We start from the raw sequence: 20,634 nt of genomic DNA on the forward strand, positions 1-20,634 counted from the left end.
TCTCAGAAGAATTCTTTTTTTTTTTAATTTTTATTAAAGTTTCAGCAAATTTTGTAGTAACACATAAAACAAAACAACACAACAACAAACAATAAACACTAAAAAACAAAAATCAAACAAAATTAAAAAGTTCAGTTCTTAGTTTCATACAGCTTTCTTTCTGGACTTCCTCACATCTCCCTTTTCTGTATTCAAATTTCCAATTTAGTTTCTCAGAAGAATTCTAGGCCTCCCTCAGAGTACTCCGGCAGCTCTCCTAAGAGTGGAAGTAGGATTACCTTCTGTGTCTGCTAGGGCCCACTTAAGATTCTTGCGTTTTTTCACCAACCTCATAGATGCCCCGAACACCTTATTGGCTAAACAAGCCTTTGCATCATTACAATATAATACCACTTGGCATAAAAGTCTACTAGACATTCTATCCAGATACAACTTACCAGAGTTTAATACTCTCAAATTGTGGAGCTCTGATAAAGTTCGGGAATGGATCTTTGAAAAAGACGCCTTTTTGGACTCCACCAAGATAAAAAACTCTGGGTTTTCCTACTGGTTCCCACGAGTAAAAGCAGTCAAAATCTGTGCCAACTACTTGGTGGAGATCACTGATCCCACCCTTCGGAGAGCTTTCACCATGGCATGGTTTCAAACATTGCCAACTGCTTATCTGACCGGTACATACACAAAAACCCCAGTTGAACATCGTTTATGTCCTTGCTCTATGAAAATTAAAGAGGATCTTACACATTATTTCCTCTACTGCCCCATTTACTCGGGCTTTAGAGATGCATTGCTGCAAATTATACCCAACTCTATAACCAGTCCTGAAGACAGAGTAAAATTTTTGTTAGTTGACGCAAACCCACGCATTACCCATGTGGTAGCGGTCTTTGTGATGAAGGCCATGAAAGCCAGGGAAAGATTTATGGACGACAATGTAAAGACCCCTTCATCGTCTGTTTAACTCGCTGCTCGTTTTCCCTCCTTTTCTACTTTGTGGGAAGAAGGTTTTGTTGGCATAGTATGTAATGAATTTTAATATTTTAACTATTGTAGTGTTGATTTTTGTGCACAGGCATGGTCCTCACAATAAACAGATTTGATTGATTGAAAAATGCACAAAGAGCAGTGGTCACGAGGATATGTAACCATGTAATCATGTACCGTATTTTTCGTCCCATAGGGCGCACTGGAACATAGGACGCACCTAGTTTTTTTTTGGGGGGGGGGAATAAAGGGAAAAAAAATTCCTTTATTTCCTCCCCAAAACCAGGTCGGGGAACAGCGTGATGGCGGTGCTCCGCCTCCCCGCTGCCCCCCGAGCTTGTGGGGCTGGCGCTGGGGAGAACAAACGGTTCTTGCCTCCCTCATTCAATCCCCACCACAACTCTGTGAGGCAGGCATAGATGCCGGCACCCTGGGGCCCTGAGTGCCCAGGCACCCACAAATTTCAGCGCCGGGGTCAGGGCCGGATTTAGGTTTGATGAGGCCTTAAGCTCCTGAAGGTAATGGGGCCCTTTCTATGCCCAGCTGTCCTTTATGAACAACAAATTGCCGCTGTTTTTTGTGTTGAATATATGCTATATGGTAATTTATAGAACTAATAGGTATCTCAAGCCATTTGCACATCTTGCCATGCAGCCAGTCCATGCAGAATGTAGGCACCCTATATATAGAAAGGAGCAAACCAGTGATATTTGAGGGAGCAAGCTAGCAGGGGGGGGGGAACATGACTTACATCAGAGGAGCCTACACAACACAACACAAGACACTGTTGCTGTATGTAGGTTTTATTTTATTTGTTTTTCATCTTATATTTTGGAAATGTACATCCATGTTTCTTTCTCTTTAAATTTTCTGGGGGGCCCCAAGAGAGTGGGGTCCTAAGCTATAACTTGTTTAGCTTATACATAAATCCGTCACTGGCCAGAGCCATGCACACTGCATGGCATCCACACGAGGCCAAGCTGGCACTCCTGGAGGAAGGATAGTTTGAGAGGCAGTGACTGGCCCAAGGTCACACTCAGAGAGCTTCATGGCCGAGCCAGGATTTGAACCCTGGCCTCTCCCAGGCCTTAGTCCAACACTCTAACCACTATACCACCCACCTCATTTGCCCTTTTTGTTGAAGATGCATTCCAGCAGAGGATAAACGGCCAGCCCCCCAACCCCACTGCCTTAGTCAGAAATCTGGGAATAGAAATGTGCTGTTGATGGATTTCAAAGCAGACTTTGGTGAGCATCGTGATTTGTAGCCCGTGACCTTTTCCTCGGCCTTTCCTGTGACCTTCAGGTACCAATCAATCAGGATTGATCAGTGCAGAATAGCAATGATCCTCTACGCCAAGGCTGCCACACAAGCTGGGGGCAGAGGTTCGGCCACTTCTGGACGTCAGCTGTTTCCGCAGTGGCGGTTGACAACCCAGAAAGCAAAAGGGGTCCATTGGGAAGGAACCTCTGATGAATGAGCGCACAGTACACTCGGACCCAAACTGAGGGAGGGAGCTCCCTGCTCCATGATATAATTGTCTGTTTTGCCCATTGCAGGAAGGAGGAGGAGGAAGTGGAGCACAAACTGAGGTTCCTAATATCCATTACTTATTTAAAAAAAAAAAAACGGCCCAGTTATCAGGATGCAGAACCCGGCTTAAGAAACACTGAAGGAAAGGGGAAATCTACGTGCTTGCATGATTAAAAAGCAAGAAGCTGGAATTAAATACAGGAAACAGTCTGTTAATGTGCGTCTGAACAATGTGAGATTGCGAACATGCGCACGGTGCCCAACCCAGAAGTGACGGAAAATGTCACTAAAAGGAGGGAAATGGGGAAAGGGCTGGGTGTAATGGTGTAATGGATTGGGGCATGCATACAGTATTGCTCTCCACTGATGCACAAGGGGGCCAGGGATGGAATAATAATAATAATATCATTTATACACCACCCATCCGGCTGGGTTTCCCCAGCCACTCTGGGCAGCTCACAACAGAACAGTAAAAGCACAATAAAACTTCAAACATTAAAAACTTCCCTAAACAGGGCTGCCTTCAGATGTCTTCTCAAAGTCAGATAGTTGTTTATTTCCTTGACATCTGATGGGAGGGTGTTCCAGAGGGCGGGTGCCACCACCGAGAAGGCTCTCTGCCTGGTTTCCTGTAACTTGGCTTCTCGCGAGGAGGGAACCACCAGAAGGCCCTCGGAGCTGGAACTCAGTGTCTGGGCAGAACAATGGGGGTGGAGACGCTCCTTCAAGTCTACTGGGCGGGTGAAATGGTCATCGATTTTAGCCTTGAACCCAACCCCCTGCCCTGCCCTGACTTTTCTCTTCCTTTCCCCCATCACTAACTCCTGATGAGACAGATAGCCACATCTCCTCAGAAGAAATGGACAATGCTCTTCAAAAAAAATATGAAAAAGGCCCTGATGGCTTCATTTCTGAGTGAACCATTCTGCAAAATCTGGAGCGGGGAAAATGAAGCAAAACCCATTTTGCCTTCTCAGGCAGATTAGCAGTGGTAAAAATGACGAAGCTAACAAAACTGCCATTTCTATTTCTGTCATTCCCAATTTGGATCCCACTCAACCAGATACGAACATGGCAGGAACAAAATTGATTTATTTCTTCCTGCAAAAGACTGGGGGTGAGGTGGGAATACCAAACTCCTGTACCTTCCCACAGTGGAAGGAGGCTGGGTCATCCCAAACTTGGAGCGATATTTTTTTGCTTGCAAAGTAATACATGCCATCCCTTTTATTTTAGATGACACCGCAAAACAATGGGACCAATTAGAAACAGAACTAATTGAGGCACTTCCAACCTCAGTGTCAGAAATGTGCCCCCCCCCCGAGCACAGGGGATGAGTTAGACTCCGAGATTGAACTAGGGGCCGACTCCGCAGAACTGCCTGTCAGAATCGAGAAAGGGCAGTTTGACCCCCGCTTTTGGAGAGGGCTCTATTAGCTCTCAAGGAGAGGAAGAGTTGGAAGGCAGTCAAAGTGTTGCTAGGCAATCAGCAGGTAAGCAGTGGTCTGAGTCTGGGTTGAGTGAGAGTGAGGAGGAGGGGAGAGGTCAGCCTCTCAGACCCCAATCCACGCATTTGAATAAAACAAGAAGGCAATGGAAGGGCAAGAGGGGAAAGGCAGGAGTCTGGCGTCCTTCCTGTTGTGGGAGGAGCAAAACTTCAGGCTGACCAACAAAGGTAATTGCGAGCAGGGGTGAAGCCAGGCTCTGAATGTGTCTTTTTGCCGGAGAGTCAATTACTTCTTATCAAAACTTGCTTGTCTACTAGAGATCATTACACTCAGCATATCCCTCCTTCTGGCCCCACAGATATAGGAACCCAAGAATTGATCTGGCTGGCATGTTTGCTAAAGCCCCAGAACCTAAACCTGAGTTGCCAGCAACCTTTCAGCCCTAACAGAAGGGATGCTGGCAAGATATTCCCTTCCCAAATAAGAGTGATATTTCTTGGAGTGTTAATAATGCTCAGTGAAAGCAATTAATTCATCTGGATTCTAATGCCCAGGCGCTCGTCCCTTTGCAAAACCCTGTATCAGATGTTTGCACAGCAGATAGAGTCATAACCTCAAAACTCACAACCTTCTTTCATCTTATTCAGAAGTACATTTTCTTATTCTATCCTCCCCACACCGTTTTTTTTCTCTCTTTTTGATACAGCCATAATATCTCTAGATAATTCTTTACCCCAACAGTGGCACATTTTTGCTGACTGATCCTGTGCAGGGACCATATCAAAGCCCTTTGGTTTGACCCGAAAAATTTAAAAAGTGAAGAAAGGAAATTGTTTCTGTGTGTTCCTCTTCCAGCAGTTCCTCCTGCTCCTGAATATCTGATGCAACGGGTGTGCAAGGGGGCAGCTGGTGTTGCATTGACAAGTTTAACATCCACTTCAATCAGAGAGGAAACATCCAAGTCAGACACACTCCAGGATGTCTCTTGACATGTCTAGATTGCAAATCTCAAACATTACTCACTTGCTCACCAATAGGCTGAGTTTGAACATATCCGGAAGGGTGCTGCTTTGGCTGATGCAAAACTGATGCAATGACAAAATAACAAGCGTTGCAATATAGGGTGCTCTGTTACAACGCCCCATTTCTTTTCCTTTTCTTTTCCCAGAATTCCCCTTCCCCAGTTTTCCAGTTCTCCAGACCCAACAGCTATTCATCACTCAGAGAGCCAGTGCATCTGATTGGCCACTAAAAACCCCCAAGCTTTTCTTTTAGGAAGTCTAGGTGCTGAAATCCCAAGGGAGCAGAAAAGACTATTTATGTACGCGACCACGACTGCGCAGATGTTATTGGCCCAGAGATAGAAAGGAGATAAAGTCCCTACCAGAGAAGAATGGCAGATCAAGTTGATGGATTATGCCAAATTGGCAAAAATGACTGGAAGAATCAGAAGAATCAGAAACCAACGTTTCAATAAGGAATAGGAAAAAATTAGAGTTTATCTTAAAAACCATTGTAAACAGTTAAAACTGTTAGCGGGACTGGAATAACAGTTGTAGTTTAATGGTGAATTTTTGGACATAATGGAGATATAAAAGATTTGGATTATTATAAAAGATGCAGGAGGAAATGATTAACAAAAGGACCCACAAAGGGGAGAAGATTCAGGAGATTCCTTGGAGTCTTGTTTTTATGTTATATATTGGATATGTGATTGGCTTAATCTAGCAGGCTCTTTTTATGTTCTTATATTTGGTAATCTGTGGATTAATACTGTCTCCTCCTGGGTGGGACATGATGGAAGTGAGCGATCCTGGCACCAGTTAGCTGTGTCCAGGGAAGATAAACCATCAACGTATTTAATGGCAACAGAGGGTGCGTCTTAGCTGTAGATGTATTCCTTCCACTCTGCCACATAATTTGCCCGCTAGCAATGAATGTGTTACATGGAATTCCTCAATTATTGGCAAGATTTTAAACATTCATAGGTGGCAGAGAGGATGCACAATTACTATGCAAATCCAGAGCAAACACACACACACACACACAGAGAGAGAGAGAGAGAGAGAGAGAGAGAGAGAGAGAGAGAGAGAGAGCCTTCCTTTCTGAAGGAAATGCCTCTTGGGCCATCTTGAGGGAGAAGAGAGTTCCCAGGGGGAAGGAATCGATTTGGGAGCAAGCAGAGTTGGGAGTGCATTTGCACAAAAGGAACACTTTGCTCAAACCACAGTGGGTGGGGTGAAGCAGGAACGTCTGAACAAGCAAGACAAGGGGAAGCCCATTGTGCCACTGCTATTTCCGCAAGAGCCAAACGGATGCCTTTCTCAAAAATTGCCTCCGCAAATGTTGACGTCAAATAACTCACCAGATATCTCCTGACTAATGGGGCAAACGTTTTGACGGCCCTGGTTCAAATTTTCTAACGGTGGCGTTTTGGACCAGCTGAAAGCTTTGACCCACTTTTTAAGGGGCAGCCCCACATGCAAAGAGTCTGGCTTCTGGATCAGACCAAAGACCTGTCTGGTCCAGCATTTGGCTGTCAAAGTCAGGGCCGGATTTAGGTTTGATGAGGCCCTAAGCTACTGAAGGCAATGGGGCCCTTAAATGTCCAGCTGTCCTTTGTCAACAACAAATTGTCGCTGTTTTTTGTGTTGAATGTATGCTATATGGTAATTTGTGGACCTAATAGGTATCTAAAGCCATTTGCACATAGCAAAATATGTATTTTATCAAAGTAATTGTTGAACTTATCTTATATTTTGTTGTTGTTTTTTCCTTTATTTTTTTTGGGGGGGGGCCCAAGAGAGTGGGGCCCTAAGTTATAGCTTGTTTTGCTTATATGAAAATCCAGCACTGGTCAAAGCAGCCAGCCAGATGCCCTCTGCGAAGTCCACAAGGACTCTGGCTCCGTGCTTGCAGTCATGGGATTGTTGTCTATCATATGATGGTGTATGTTTTCATTCCACAGTGTGGGAAGTGATGGAGAGAGGATATTTTGGTATTACTGTATTCCGTGATGTGGGACTGTTGTCCTTTGTTCTTTCTGTTTGCTGTCTGATGAGAAAGAGGAAGGAGCTAAGTCAGAATGCTCCAAGTGTGTTATATGTAAATAAAGTAGATTAGCCAAAATGCTGAGCTACTGAGTTCTGTTACACAAACTGCCACACTCTGCAGGATCCTAAAGCGTGCTAATGCCTTTTGGTATCAGTCGCTGTGATGTTTGGGCTGAAGAAAGCTTTTGAAGCTCCTGAACGACTGACCAGGAGGGAGAGATCATGTCAGTTGTGCATGTGTCTCTACTAGGGTCCTACACACAAGTAGGATGACTCTAACAGTGAGAGCCCACAAGGATTCCCACAAGGATTCGACAGTGGAATTTGCTGCCAAGGAGTGTGGTGGAGTCTCCTTCTTTGGAGGTCTTTAAGCAGAGGCTTGACAACCATATGTCAGGAGTGCTCTGATGGTGTTTCCTGCTTGGCAGGGGGTTGGACTCGATGGCCCTCGTGGTCTCTTCCAACTCTATGATTCTATGATTCTATGATTCATGCAGATTTGGGGTGCATCAGGGTAGCCCAAATGAGAGACAACAAAGGTAACCAGCATAACCACTGCAATCCATGTGCTGGTAACCTTGAGGCTGGACTACATCAATGTGCCCTTTGTAGAGCTGCCCTTGGCACCAGTTCAAAAGCTCAGGCTGGTGCAGAACATGGAGGCCACATTGCTGATGGGGGCATCTGGTTCAAGGAACAAAGCCCTCAGCACCTTAGGTCCAGGGCACCTCAGGGACCGCCTGAACCCTTCTATCCCAGCCCCATCACCGAGATTGTTCCCATGAGCATTGCTGGTAATTCTCCAAATTGGTGAGGCTGACTTGACAACCACAAGAAACCAAGGCTTTAGTGTCACTACCCAGTCTTATGGAACTCTCTGCCACAGGAGATTCCACAAGTGTTTTCCATTTCAACTTTTAAACACCCGCTGAAAGCTTTTCTATTCCTTCAGGTTTATGCCAGCGATTAAGAACACGTATTTTCACAGCAGTCAGTCAGTTTCTGGTTTTAATACATGGGTTGTTGTTTTTAATTTGGTTTTCGTTGTAGAGTTTTATATACAACTGTTATAAACCACTCATAAACACACACAGTAACACACAATAGTGGAACACTGTATAAACATTTCTATAAATAAATAAAGTACAATAATGTTATTTAAATTGGATAGGCTCAATAAATAATTTGTTGGCGTCCTCGCTGGGGCAAAAGCTACTGTAGAAAAGTGGGGAAGGCGAGGCCATATTTTTTTTCCAGAAATTGTTGTTGTTTAGTCGTTTAGTCGTGTCCGACTCTTCGTGACCCCATGGACCAGAGCACGCCAGGCACTCCTGTCTTCCGCTGCCTGCCGCAGTTTAGTCAAACTCATGTTGGTAGCTTCGAGAACACTGTCCCACCATCTTGTCCTCTGTCGTCCCCTTCTCCTTGTGCCCTCCATCTTTCCCAACATCAGGGTCTTTTCCAGGGAGTCTTCTCTTCTCATGAGGTGGCCAAGGTATTGGAGTCTCAGCTTCAGGATCTGTCCTTCCAGTGAGCACTCAGGGCTGATTTCCTGCAGAATGGATACGTTTGATCTTCTTGCAGTCCATGGGACTCTCAAGAGTCTCCTCCAGCACCAGAATTCAAAAGCATCAGTTCTTCAGCGATCAGCCTTCTTGATGGTCCAGCTCTCACTTCCATACATCACTACTGGGAAAACCATGGCTTTAACTATACGGACCTTTGTTGGCAAGGTGATGTCTCTGCTTTTTAAGATGCTGCCTAGGTTTGTCATTGCTTTTCTCCCAGGAAGCAGGCGTCTTTTAATTTCGTGGCAGCTGTCACCATCTGCCGTGATCACGGAGCCCAAGAAAGTAAAATCTCTCACTGCCTCCATTTCTTCCCCTTCTATTTGCCAGGAGGTGATGGGACCAGTACCCATCCCCAAATCCACAGCTGGCCAATACCTTTATTTGGACTGACCGAAACATCACAAAATCTTGGCAATCTTTTGAGCTCTACTCCTCATTGGGCAAGATGTGACATAACACAGGGGGAAGGTAGGAAAACTTGACACACACACACACACACACACACACACACACACACACCAGCTTGCAAAAATAAGGCTGCGTGTTGGTAGCCAGCAGGTCAGCTTGCAGACTCAGCTCCAAGATTGCAGGCTGGATATATCCCTCCCTGAGGTGAGAGATACCACATCACGTGCCTTGATTTCTTGACCGAAGATGATGCAGTGGCTTCTCCCCATCTCATTTCAGTAGCATTTCATGCAGTTCGAAAAGCGAGGTGCGCTGGAAGCTAACCCCAGGACCTCCTTCCTGCAAAAGTAGATGCTCTGCCACGGATCTCCTTTTTCCATTTGGATTAAGCTTGTTGGGATCAATTTAGTGGCCCACATCCAGTTCTTCGCTGACCTCAGAGCAACAGCTGCAGATTTCCACAGCCTCTCTCGCTGTCAGATGTCAAGGAGAGATACAGGGGTTGGTTTCGTCAGCACCCAGGTGAATTCGTACTGGAGGGCAAGTTCAGAAGATGAGTGGAGTTCATGGCTGCAGAGGCTGATGCCGGGCAGCTCAGAATTAACTTTCAAACACGACGGCACCTGGCTGTGCTTTCCGCCCTCTCCAAATAACCTTCCTCCTTCGTAGGGCTTGAGGATCTGATTTTCTTTCGCTGTTTTGGCAGCCCTGGTTTATGAATGAGTTTGCAGGATCAGAGAAGCTCGTTCCTGACCAGAGGAATTTGTGCTAGAGATCAAAGTGCACAAGGCAACTGGAGTTCCTGGCCAGTGTCATGGACTTTATTCCGCTTACTGCATCGTGTGTGTTGGAAGGCAAACACCCACAGTCTGGATTTGCTTTCTTCCTGATAGGCTTGATAATTCTCTGCTGTCAGATTGGCTCCAGCTGTTGATTTCTTCTTCTGATGTTTAACCGGTTACAGTACTTATTGGAGCAGGGAATGATGTTTCCAAATAACAAACCTGCCTCTTTGTGGCTTAACGGAAACGCCAGGACAGGTGGAAATATTGCAGATGGGTTTATCACAGAAGCACGGGGAAGATTCAGGAATCACGCAGCTCTCAAATGACGGCATTCTCAGAACCAGCCAGCCTCAAAAATGCTGCAGGACAGAATTAATTTCCAAATATTGCAAGAGTCTGACGGCGTGCGGTTGTTTTCCAGTTCTCAAAATACCATTTCCCTCCTTTCTCTCTCCCTCCCCCCCCCCCTTGTGCTTGCAGATATTATATATACAGAAACTGGTTCACTACAAAACAAGCAGTATGTTTCCGAGCACAATTCAAAGTTTCGGTGCTGACCTTGAAAGCCCTAAACGGCAGACTTCCGGGTTGGCGCCATCGCTGAATGGCGGACTCCCTCCGAGCTCCGGAGGGAGCCTGCTCGGCAGGGGCTGGGTCCTACCGCGCCGGCGACGCGGGGACCCTCAAAAACCATGGGCGCTGAAACCCATGGACATGGTGACTCGGCTGGCACCTTTTGCGCCCCGCCCCCCGACCCGCGAAGGAGCCTTTTTAAAGGCTGCGGAACGGGTGACAGGGGGGGGGGTGCTTTGAGTCCTCCGCTTCCCCTGCCGAGCGAAGCCGCATGCCATTCGACGGAGAGCGCTGACTTCTTCTATTGAAAATTTGGACTTAAAAGAATAACCCGTGAGTAATTGGAACCTGGACTAAAAAGGGGGATAATTTTTTAAAAAAAAATTTGGAGCGAGCGGGGGAGGCACAAAAAGGAAGTCAGCCCCCCCCCCCATCGTAGAGGAGTTAAAGTAAAGGATTTGACAACTAAGATCGAGCGCAACCCTATTTTGACAAGGTTACTAACTTCACGATGGAAAATTATAAGACTGAGCTGGAGGAGAAAAGTGGAATTGAATTAAAAAGCAACCCCCCCCCCCCGAATCCTGGGAGCGATTTGTGAGAGCGCCGGGAGAAGAGAAAGAGAGGTTTTGACAGCTGTCAAAGAGCTGTCAAAGCGGAAGAACAAAAATGAGAACTTTGTTACGAGGACTTTGCCGGTTACATTTGTTATAAATTGGATACAAATTGCTTAAAACAAGGAATAATAAGTTATTTTGACTGGTGGGCGTGATCTGGAAGGGAACTGAGTTATTGTAATCCACCTAGAGGAGCTGAGGGATATTACAAGTATTGTTGGCTTGGAACTTGAATAGAACTTTTTATCTCCTGGGAAACTGCAGGAATGGAACACTATTTTGTCTACAGAGGTCTACACACTAAAGGAGACAATAGATTTATCTATTGAAGAATGGAAGGGACTTGGCATAATGTTTTGTTCCTGAATAACAGAACCTCTGCAGAGGAATTAGCAGCTTTTGGAATTAGAACATTTGTGCAGGAGAGCAGGAAAAAAAAAGGAGGAGAGGGATTAACAAGAACAACAAGAACAACAAGAATTGGATAAAGTTGGAAGTGGGAACATTTGGGACACCCAGATTTGAAAAGTCTAAGAAATAAAATTGGAGTTTTTACTCCTAAATATAAAAATCTGGATGGAAGAAATGGGCCTTTTTGAGATAGACTCCTTCCAAGATTGGACATTCGAAATTAAAGATGACTGGTAAAGGACTATGGCCTAGATAGATGTGGGAGCTCCAGGAAGACATCAGACGTTGATGAACATTGGGAACGCAACCGGGAAAGGGGGGAGGGAAATTTGGAATTCAAAGGGTGTAAAATTATATTTGATTATCTTAATTATATTTTTACAATTTTATTTTAATTAATTATATTTGATTATTTTAATCTGTATTGTATATTAAAGGAGGGAACGTGCGGAAGGGAACAGGTCGATTTTAGGGGATGGGAAAATATTTTTAAAACTGGGCTAATGATAATAAGTTCAAAATCTGGGATAAGAATTTGCTGAATTCATTTGTAAGAATTGGAATACAAGAGGGGGAGGGGAGGGGAAGTCCTGGAAAGATACTACTGAAAATAAGATTTTAAATTGGGATGTTTTGTTCTTTTTATTTTTTTTGTAATTGGAAATTTCTAATAAATATTATTAAAAAAAAAAAAAAAAGAAAGCCCTAAACGGCCTTGGCCCAGTAGACCTGAAGGAGCGTCTCCACCCCCATCGTTCAGCCCAGACACTGAGGTCCAGCTCCGAGGGCCTTCTGGTGGTTCCCTCCCTGCAAGAAGTGAAGTTACAGGGAACCAGGCAGAGGGCCTTCTCAGTGGTGGCAGCACGTATTGCGGTGAGACCTGGAAAACTGACACCCTGTGTTGTGGGTGGGTACAACTGGTCAACCACAACACCCAATTGGTAGGTCCCTCAAAGCTGGGTGCAATCTGGCCAATGGGACACAGTCCAAATGGTTCAAGGGACCTATTTATGCCCATAACACATGACCCAGAGCTTCCTCTTTCGGTGCGTGCGTTCGGAACACCCGCCTACCTCTCCCTATATTTAGGGCTTTGCCCTTGACCTTGCTATGCCATTGTGTGTCATCTGTTGTTGGGACAGGGGCACGGCAGGAATTTCCCCCACTTGGCTGATTGGCTGGTGCCATTTGGGTTTCACCTGCCTGTGCCTGAGTCCAGGGGGGTATTTGGGTGACAGAGTTAGCCCGTTCCCGGCTTTCTGTTTATCCAGGTGTTCACCCTAGGCTGACCTATGCTGGTGCCCTGGGTTAGTGATACCTGCAAGGGAGCTAGTCGAACCAGAGCCTATGCAACCAGTCACTTTCTGTAATCAATAAAGTTGTGGCAAAAATTCTGCCAAAAACCAAAATTTGAGTCACGTGTGAAGTTATTTAGGGGGGAGGTTTCTGGGTCTGAACATACAACAGGATGCTGGACCAGATGGGCCAGGGGCCTGATCCGGCCGGCTCTTCCTATGTTCCCATCTAGCTTAGATTGCCTCTACACTGGCTGGCAATAGCTCTCCTGGGTTTCTGACAGCTGCACCTGGAGAACCCAGGGCTTGAAACCCTGAGCTTTTGCACGCCCAGCAGGTGCCTGGCCTCTCAGCTGCATGGCCCTTCTCTCTGCATCCGATTTACTCATCATGCAATTCGCGCCAAGCCAATCATTGTGCAATTCTGCCCACGCCAGCCCTGAATCTCCACTTGCAAAGGTTTCTTTCGATGGAGCGCTCGCTTGATTTCCGCAGAAGGTGATCTGGCTTCAGTCTCTGCTGTACTTGACACAGTGATTCCCCCCAGACGTGAGCGCCGGTTTGAGGCAACTGATGACCCGCAGATGTCTCGCTGGTAATCAGGACAGCTGCTTCTGCTAATAGACAGGCTTCCTCAGAGATGATGCCCAGTTCAGGGCTTGAGAATATTTCTGCAGAGCCGGGTTGTTGTTTGGGCAGGGTATCCAATTAAAATTTGAGCTGTCACCTGCACAGATGCTTCCTGTCTGGTCTTATAAAGGCTCAGAATTTTGCAGGGAACAGAAATTATCCTCTCCTCTCTCCGGGTCTTAGGTTCTCATGTGATATGTCACAGGAACTCGGACGGCCCTCTGAGATTACACAAGAACATCATGGGGCTTCTCGTTTTGAAAGCCAGGGATGGTTGTGCTGGGGTTTGGTCCCAAGTGCTTGAGTAGACGTGTTTCTGCTCGTACGTGGAACTGTTGGAACTGAACCCCTGCATAAAACGCAATTGCCCTGTATAGGGAGCTGCCTTAGGGCTTGCCCACATTTCAGCATCGTTTAATTGTTTATCCACTCCCCCACACACACACACCATTCAAATTAGACAGCGCATAGTTAAACTATGGAACTCCTTCCTGAAGGCAGAAATGGCCACCAACTTGGAAGGCATTCAAAGAGAATTGGACAAATTCATGGAGGAAGAGAAGGCTATTGACATCTGCTATGATGAGCATTTACTGTTCCCAAACCTAAACCTGCGGAAAGCCATCTACTGTATTTTTCACTCCATAAGACGCACTTTTTTCTTCCTAAAAAGTGAGGGGAAATGTCTGTGCGTCTTATGGAGTGAATGCATGGTCCCTGGAGCTGAATTGCCCAGGAGAGAAAAGCAGATCATGTTTTTTTTGGGGGGGGGGTTGAAAGAGGGAAATGGGTGTTGAAACAAAGCCGCTGGTTGTTTGCCGATTGGGGAGAAAGATAAGGGAACCTAGAGATAAAGGAGGCTGCCTGGGAGGGGGGAGGTAAAGACAGCAAACTTGCATAGGGGGGAAACAGAAAGACTAAAGCAATAAGGAGGGAAATTAGAAGAAAAGGAGGAGCAAAAAACTGCTCCAGCTAAGGAAAAGACGCTAAGGCAAACAAGAGGGAAGGGAATGTTGAAAGGAAGCAGCTGATCAGTGGGATCGGAAGAGAGATAAGGGACGCTAGCTGAGGCTGCCTGGGAGGGGGGGCAAAAGCCCATGGATCCTCAGGATTTTTGCATGGGGTCACCCCAAATTCACCATCAGATCACATAGCATGTCCATGGCTACAGCCTGCACCAAAAAAATCACGCATCCGCTGTTTCCTGGGGTTGCAATGGTGCAAAAATGTGGTTACAAAGCACGGATCCACATGGATCCTCAGGGTTTTTGCATTGGGTAACCCCAAATTCACCATCAGATCACATGTCTGTGGCCACACCATGAACCACAAAAATCATACATCCACTGTTTCATTCAGAATATTTTTTTCTTGTTTTCCTCCTCTAAAAACGAGGTGTGTCATGGTCAGGTGCGTCTTATGGAGCGAAAAATACGGTAATTAGATTTTAATTTGATCCTGACTTGTTTTTAGGAAGTAATTTAATTGTTGTTTAATTTTATACCAATGTTATATATTTGATGTTAGCCACCCTGAGCCCAGATTCAGCCGGGGAGGGCGGGATACAAGTAAAAGATGTTTATTGTTATTATTAATCAGGGTGGTTCTGCTCTGCCTCCACAGTTTGTTTTTTTAAAAAAAAAAAAAATTATTAAGAGTTTTGTTAATACAGTGAAGAGAAAAGACAGAATAAACAGAAAACAAACAAAAAAGAAACAGACATAAAATTTAACATCTTGTAATAACCATCTTTTCTTCATTTTTGGACTTCCTCACATCTCTCGCTCCTACGTTCCAAATTTACAAAACTTTAGCCAGCAACTTATCACCTTATTTCGATTCTTATTGTACACATTTCCAATATTTTGTCCCTAACTTTGAATATTTTTATCCAAGTCTTAAATACCTAATTTTGACATGATATTTATTCAAAATTTATTTTTCTCATAAAATTCACTCATTCTCATAATCTTTTCAACTAACTTTATGGTGCCCTGTTATTTTCAGTTCTCTCATCCTTCTTAGCACTCATATAGTTTACAGTGTTTTTGTAGGTAGTCCTTAAATTTCTTCCAATCCTCTTCCACTGCTTCCTCTCCCAGGTCTCGGATTCTGCCAGTCATTTCTGCTAGCTTCTGCCTCCACAGTTTGAAGAAGCAATGCTTCTTAATCCCAGTTGCTGGAAACCCAGGAAGGAAGAGCCGCTCTTGTGCTTGGACACTGCTCACTGGTTTCCCAAAGGCATCTGCTTGGCCTGTGAGAGCAGAAAGCTGAACTAAACAGGACGTTGGCCGGATCCTATAGGATTCCTCTAGTGCTCTCGGCACAGTGGTGACTTATGAGTCGGCTCTAAGCCAGGCCAGGCTTTGCGCTGCGCACACCAAGATGTCTATCTCTCTTGGAGCCAAGCGAGAGAAAGAGGCAGAGAGAGATAATGATGTAATAAACATACAGCAACTGCAGCTCTATTATTGCGGGTGTTCGATTCAGGGGTTGCAGCCAATAAGCTTTAACATTATCCTATAATACTTTTCTTCCCCCGCAGGAGGAACGATGCTTCCTGGAGGAGTTGTATTGTGGCAACAAACGTGGCAGGGGAACAGAGAGGCGAGAAACGGCAACAGCAGGGTGAATGCGCTAATGGAAACCCACAGGGAGATCCAAGCCGCAGCTTTGTTCACATGGCAGAACTTGCACCGTAATCCTGTTCAAAAGCAAGTGTGCATTTTGCCATTTCCAACAAGCTTGGGCTCGGGGAAACATTCAATATCCTGAGAAAATTAATAATAATAATAATAATAATAATAATAATAATAATAATAATAATAATATTTACCGAGATATCCCACCCTCCACAGCCAAAGCCGGGCTCAGAGCAGCTAACAACAGTAAAAGTAACACAGTTTACATAAAATCACAATCAATTAATTGAAATACGGTACAGTCTAAAATCAATTCAGAATCAAATCAATTCAGAATCAAATTAAAGGCAACCATTGGGCTAGAGTTCTGTGAGGATTACCAAAGGAGGGGGTCAGACTGTGCCTTGGCCAAAGGCCAGGCGGAACAGCTCTGTCTTGCAGGCCCTGCGGAAAGATGTCAAGTCCCATAGGGCCCTAGTCTCTTGGGACAGAGCATTCCACCAGATCGGGTAGAAGGGACTCCAAGGGTCATCTAGCCCAACCCCGCTGCAATGCAGGAATCTCAACTTAAGCAGCCATCCAGCCTCTGCTTAAAAACCTCCAAGGAAGAAGAAGAGTCTACAGCCTCCTGAGGTCATCTGTTCCACTGCTGAACAGCCCTTATCGTCAGAAAGTTCTTCCCTATGTTTAGCTGGAATCTCCATTCCTGTAACTTGAAGTCATTGGTTGGGGTCCTACCCTCCAGAACAAACTTGCTCCATCTTTTGGGGGGATATTGGAAGATGGTTCCCATATCTCCTCTCAGTCTCCTCTTCTCCCGGTTAAACACACAAAGCTCCTTCAACCGTTCCTCATCAGGCTTGGTTTCCAGACATTTGTTTTTTGGTTTGTTTTTATTTATTAACGTTCTTATGTTACATCAGTAAACCTTATCATATTACATCACAAGGCTTATTATAATATAATTTTCAGCATGTATACAAAGTTTATATACCTAAAGGGGAAAAAACAAGGACAAAAAACTATTCCAAGATCATATATGTACCAACACTTTGGACTTCCTGTCTTTCCCATTGTATATTCCCTTTTTACAAATGAATGTACTCTTATTATTGTATATTTCTTTACATTTTATCTAATACATTCCTATATCAATATGTACCCTTGGTCTGATTTCTCAACTCAGTCTCTCTCCAACGTCAGTGCTAGCATAGATAGCAAACCTTTACTGTATTTTTGAACATATATCTTATATCTATCCCACTTTTCCATAAATATTTGTTTTGAATTGCCTCTCAGGCTATTTGTCAACTGCGCCATTTCAGCAAATTCTTGTAGTCTCCTCTTCTCCTGGCTAAACACACACACAGCTCCTTCAACCATTCCCCATAAGACTTGGTTTCCAGACATTTGATCGTCTTGGTTGCCCCTCCTCTGCCCACCTTCCAGCTTGTCAACTTCCTTCTTAAACTGTGGCGCCCAGAACTGGACACAGGACTGCAGGTGTTGTCTGACCAAGGCAGAACAGAGCGGAAATATGACTTCCCTTGACCCAGACATAAGACGTCTGTTGATGCAGCCTAGATTAGCATTAGCTTTTTCTTTTCTTTTTTCTTTTTGCTAATTAAATTTTCCAATTAAAAAAATCTAAAATCAAATTTAATTTAAAATCAATTTAATAATAAAAACCCAGAAGTTCCTAAGTCCCAGGGTTGCAAATACAGATTTGGAAGGGGAAAGAATTCAGGTCTGCTGCACTGTCTAAATCTGACGTTCTCTCTGCTCGTGGCTCTGCTGAGCTACGTCTGTTTTTTGCGCTGGGCTAAATCAGCAGAGGATGCGGCAGTTGGAGCCCTCAGCTGATAACTCTCCCACCTCCATTGACAGAAATAAGCCAAAACAGCCCCTCCAAAGCAATCATGTCAGAATATATCTATATACAGGTATCTCTCCCAATATCTGAAGGGCCGTGACTTCAAAGATGGAGCAGACTTCTTTTCTGTTGCTCCAGAGGGCAGGAGCAGAACCCAACACCTCTGGGATTTTCAACACAGAGCGAGTTAAAAATAAACGGAAGAGGAAAAACAGCAGCAGCACTTAATGGGTGGAAATGGCAAGCAGGCAAGCAGATTGGGGCTGAAGATTAGAGGAAACTCCAAAAAAGAAAAAAGGTAAGTTATTTGACAGTCTGCCTTGGGGCAGACCTGGGGCGGGGCTCTCTTACTAGAAAAATTTCAGCACTATTTTTGCTATAGATGCAAAACAAAACCATTCCTGTACTGAATCTAGTTTGCCCTAGATCATAGGTAGGCAAACTAAGGGTCCGGGGGCCAGATCTGGCCCAACTGCCTTCTAAATCCAACCCATGGATGGTCCGGGAATCAGCGTATTTTTACATGAATGTGTCCTTTTATTGAAAATGCACCTCTGGGTTATTTGTGGGGCACAGGAATTTGTTCTTTTATTTTTCTCCAAAATATCTTCCGGCCCCCCACAAGGTCTGAGGGACAGTGGACCGGCCTCCTGCTGAAAACGTTTGCTGACCCCTGGCCTAGATGACTCCCAGGCTCCTTCCGAGCTGGGGAAATTCTGCGATTCTGCTTCTGCAGGAGTCACCAATCTGGCCCAATGGCTGCATCTCTGCAATACAGGCATCACCCAGGACGCCATAATGTTGTGGGTGTGGGAATCATAGAATCGGAAGGGACACCCAAAGGACATCTAGTCTAGCCCTCTGCAATGCAGGAATCTCAGCTGAAGCATCGAAGACAGATGGCTGTCCGATAAGATTCAACAGCCACTGCGGTCAACTCTTGAGCCTGGGACGTGGAGATGTAGGAACCACCTTGCCCTTTGCCTCCAGATAATGTTGAACTACAACTCCTGCAAAGCAACAACAAACCTCTGGTTATGTGAAACATTCAATAAACACACAAGACGTAACCGGCTGTACGTTTGAAAAAATAATAATTATATATACAGGTACTATTCATTGTATTGAATTGTAGATTTCAACGGAAGTAGCTCATAAAGTTCAATTAAAAATGTAGAAGACCCAGTGGATCAGTTCATTCTATAATCAGTTTATGCATTAGGTCCATAGATGTATAAGTGTCTATTCCACCTGTCTGTTCCTAGAGTCCAACAGTCCACACAAAAGGTTGTTGCAGTTCCACAGAATCCTTTCACAGAGTCTAAGACAAGGATTTCCGGAATATTAGCCTTGTTTCGCTGTCCTAGGCTTCATCATGCTGGTAAAAGTTGCTGATAACAGCAGCTACTACTATGCTATAAGATCCACTGTCCTGCGATATCATACATGTATCATATCACATTTTATGAGCTACTTCTGTTGAAATCTACAATTCAATACAATGAATAGTACCGGTATATATTATTATTATTTTCAAACGTACAGCTGGTTACATCTTGTGTGTTTATTAAACTACAACTCCTAGCATCCTTGGCCACTGGCTGCTGGGACCTGGAGTCCGGCGACCTCTTGAGGGTCCTCTCCCCAGGTTCCCCCAACCCTGTGCTACACCTTATGAGTCTCCCACCCTAATCCATCTTCCTCCCCGTTTCCTCCCGTCTCCTCTTTTTGTAATCAACGCGCTGACAAATCTGATGCCAAGATCTTGCAAGCCTGGCGCAGGGGTGTGTAATTAATCCGAGTAATTGTCCAGTAATTGAATTTGTGCCAGTACATTAATAACGCTCTTGTGCCGTTCCCCGCCACTCCTGGCAAAGTCACGCCGCTGTGTTTCTGGCAAGCCGCGGTCTTGTGGGATCGCTGGAGAGGGTGCTTAATTCCTCCCATAGCAATGGCAGATCGGCAGAATTTTGGGGCCTTTCACAGCAGCACGACAGGCAGGAATCTGTCAGGTCAAGCTTCTCCCAGTATTGCAGCTCAAAAAGATGGGGATGAGCTGGAGGGGGACTGCTGTTATCCTCCCCACCCCACCCCCTGCAACAGAGCTGCCCCATTCTGCCCACGGGTAAGGCTGGCACTCCTTAGAAGAGCAGCGTCCATAACAGGCAGGGTGCTGATGTTTTGAATCTGGTTCTCTAAACGCTGCATGGGTATCTTCGATGCAGAGGTGCGCTCTTTTGCATCTTATTTAAACTCTTCTGGCTTCCTGCTGTTCCTACAGATGTCTTCACTAAGCAGGGCCTTCCCTGCTCACCTTGACTCTCTGTAACGGAGGGGGTGGCTGTTTCGGGGAATCTGAAAGTATAGCAGAGGTATGCATTGCCCCCTGCTGGGCAGGCAGGAGTTGGCAGGCCCAGAAACTTCCAAAACAGCCACCTGCGCCACCGATATAGGATCGTAGAGCCGGAAGAGAGCCCCCCCCCCCAAGATGTTCAAGTTCTTACAAAAGCGGAGGGGGGATTATTTGGCACCTGTACTGGGCCCATCACCTCCTGGCAAATAGAAGGGGAAGAAATGGAGGCAGTGAGAGATTTTACTTTCTTGGGCTCCGTGATCACGGCAGGTGGTGACAGCAGTCACAAAATTAAAAGACGCCTGCTTCTTGGGAGAAAAGCAATGACAAACCTAGACAGCATCTTAAAAAGCAGAGACATCACCTTGCCAACAAAGGTCTGTATAGTTAAAGCTCTGGTTTTCCCAGTGGTGATGTATGAAAGTGAGAGCTGGACCATCAAGAAGGCCGATCGCTG

Source organism: Podarcis erhardii (assembly GCF_964252035.2).
Source record: "Podarcis erhardii genome assembly, chromosome: 14".
Taxonomy (NCBI): Eukaryota; Metazoa; Chordata; class Lepidosauria; order Squamata; family Lacertidae; genus Podarcis; species Podarcis erhardii.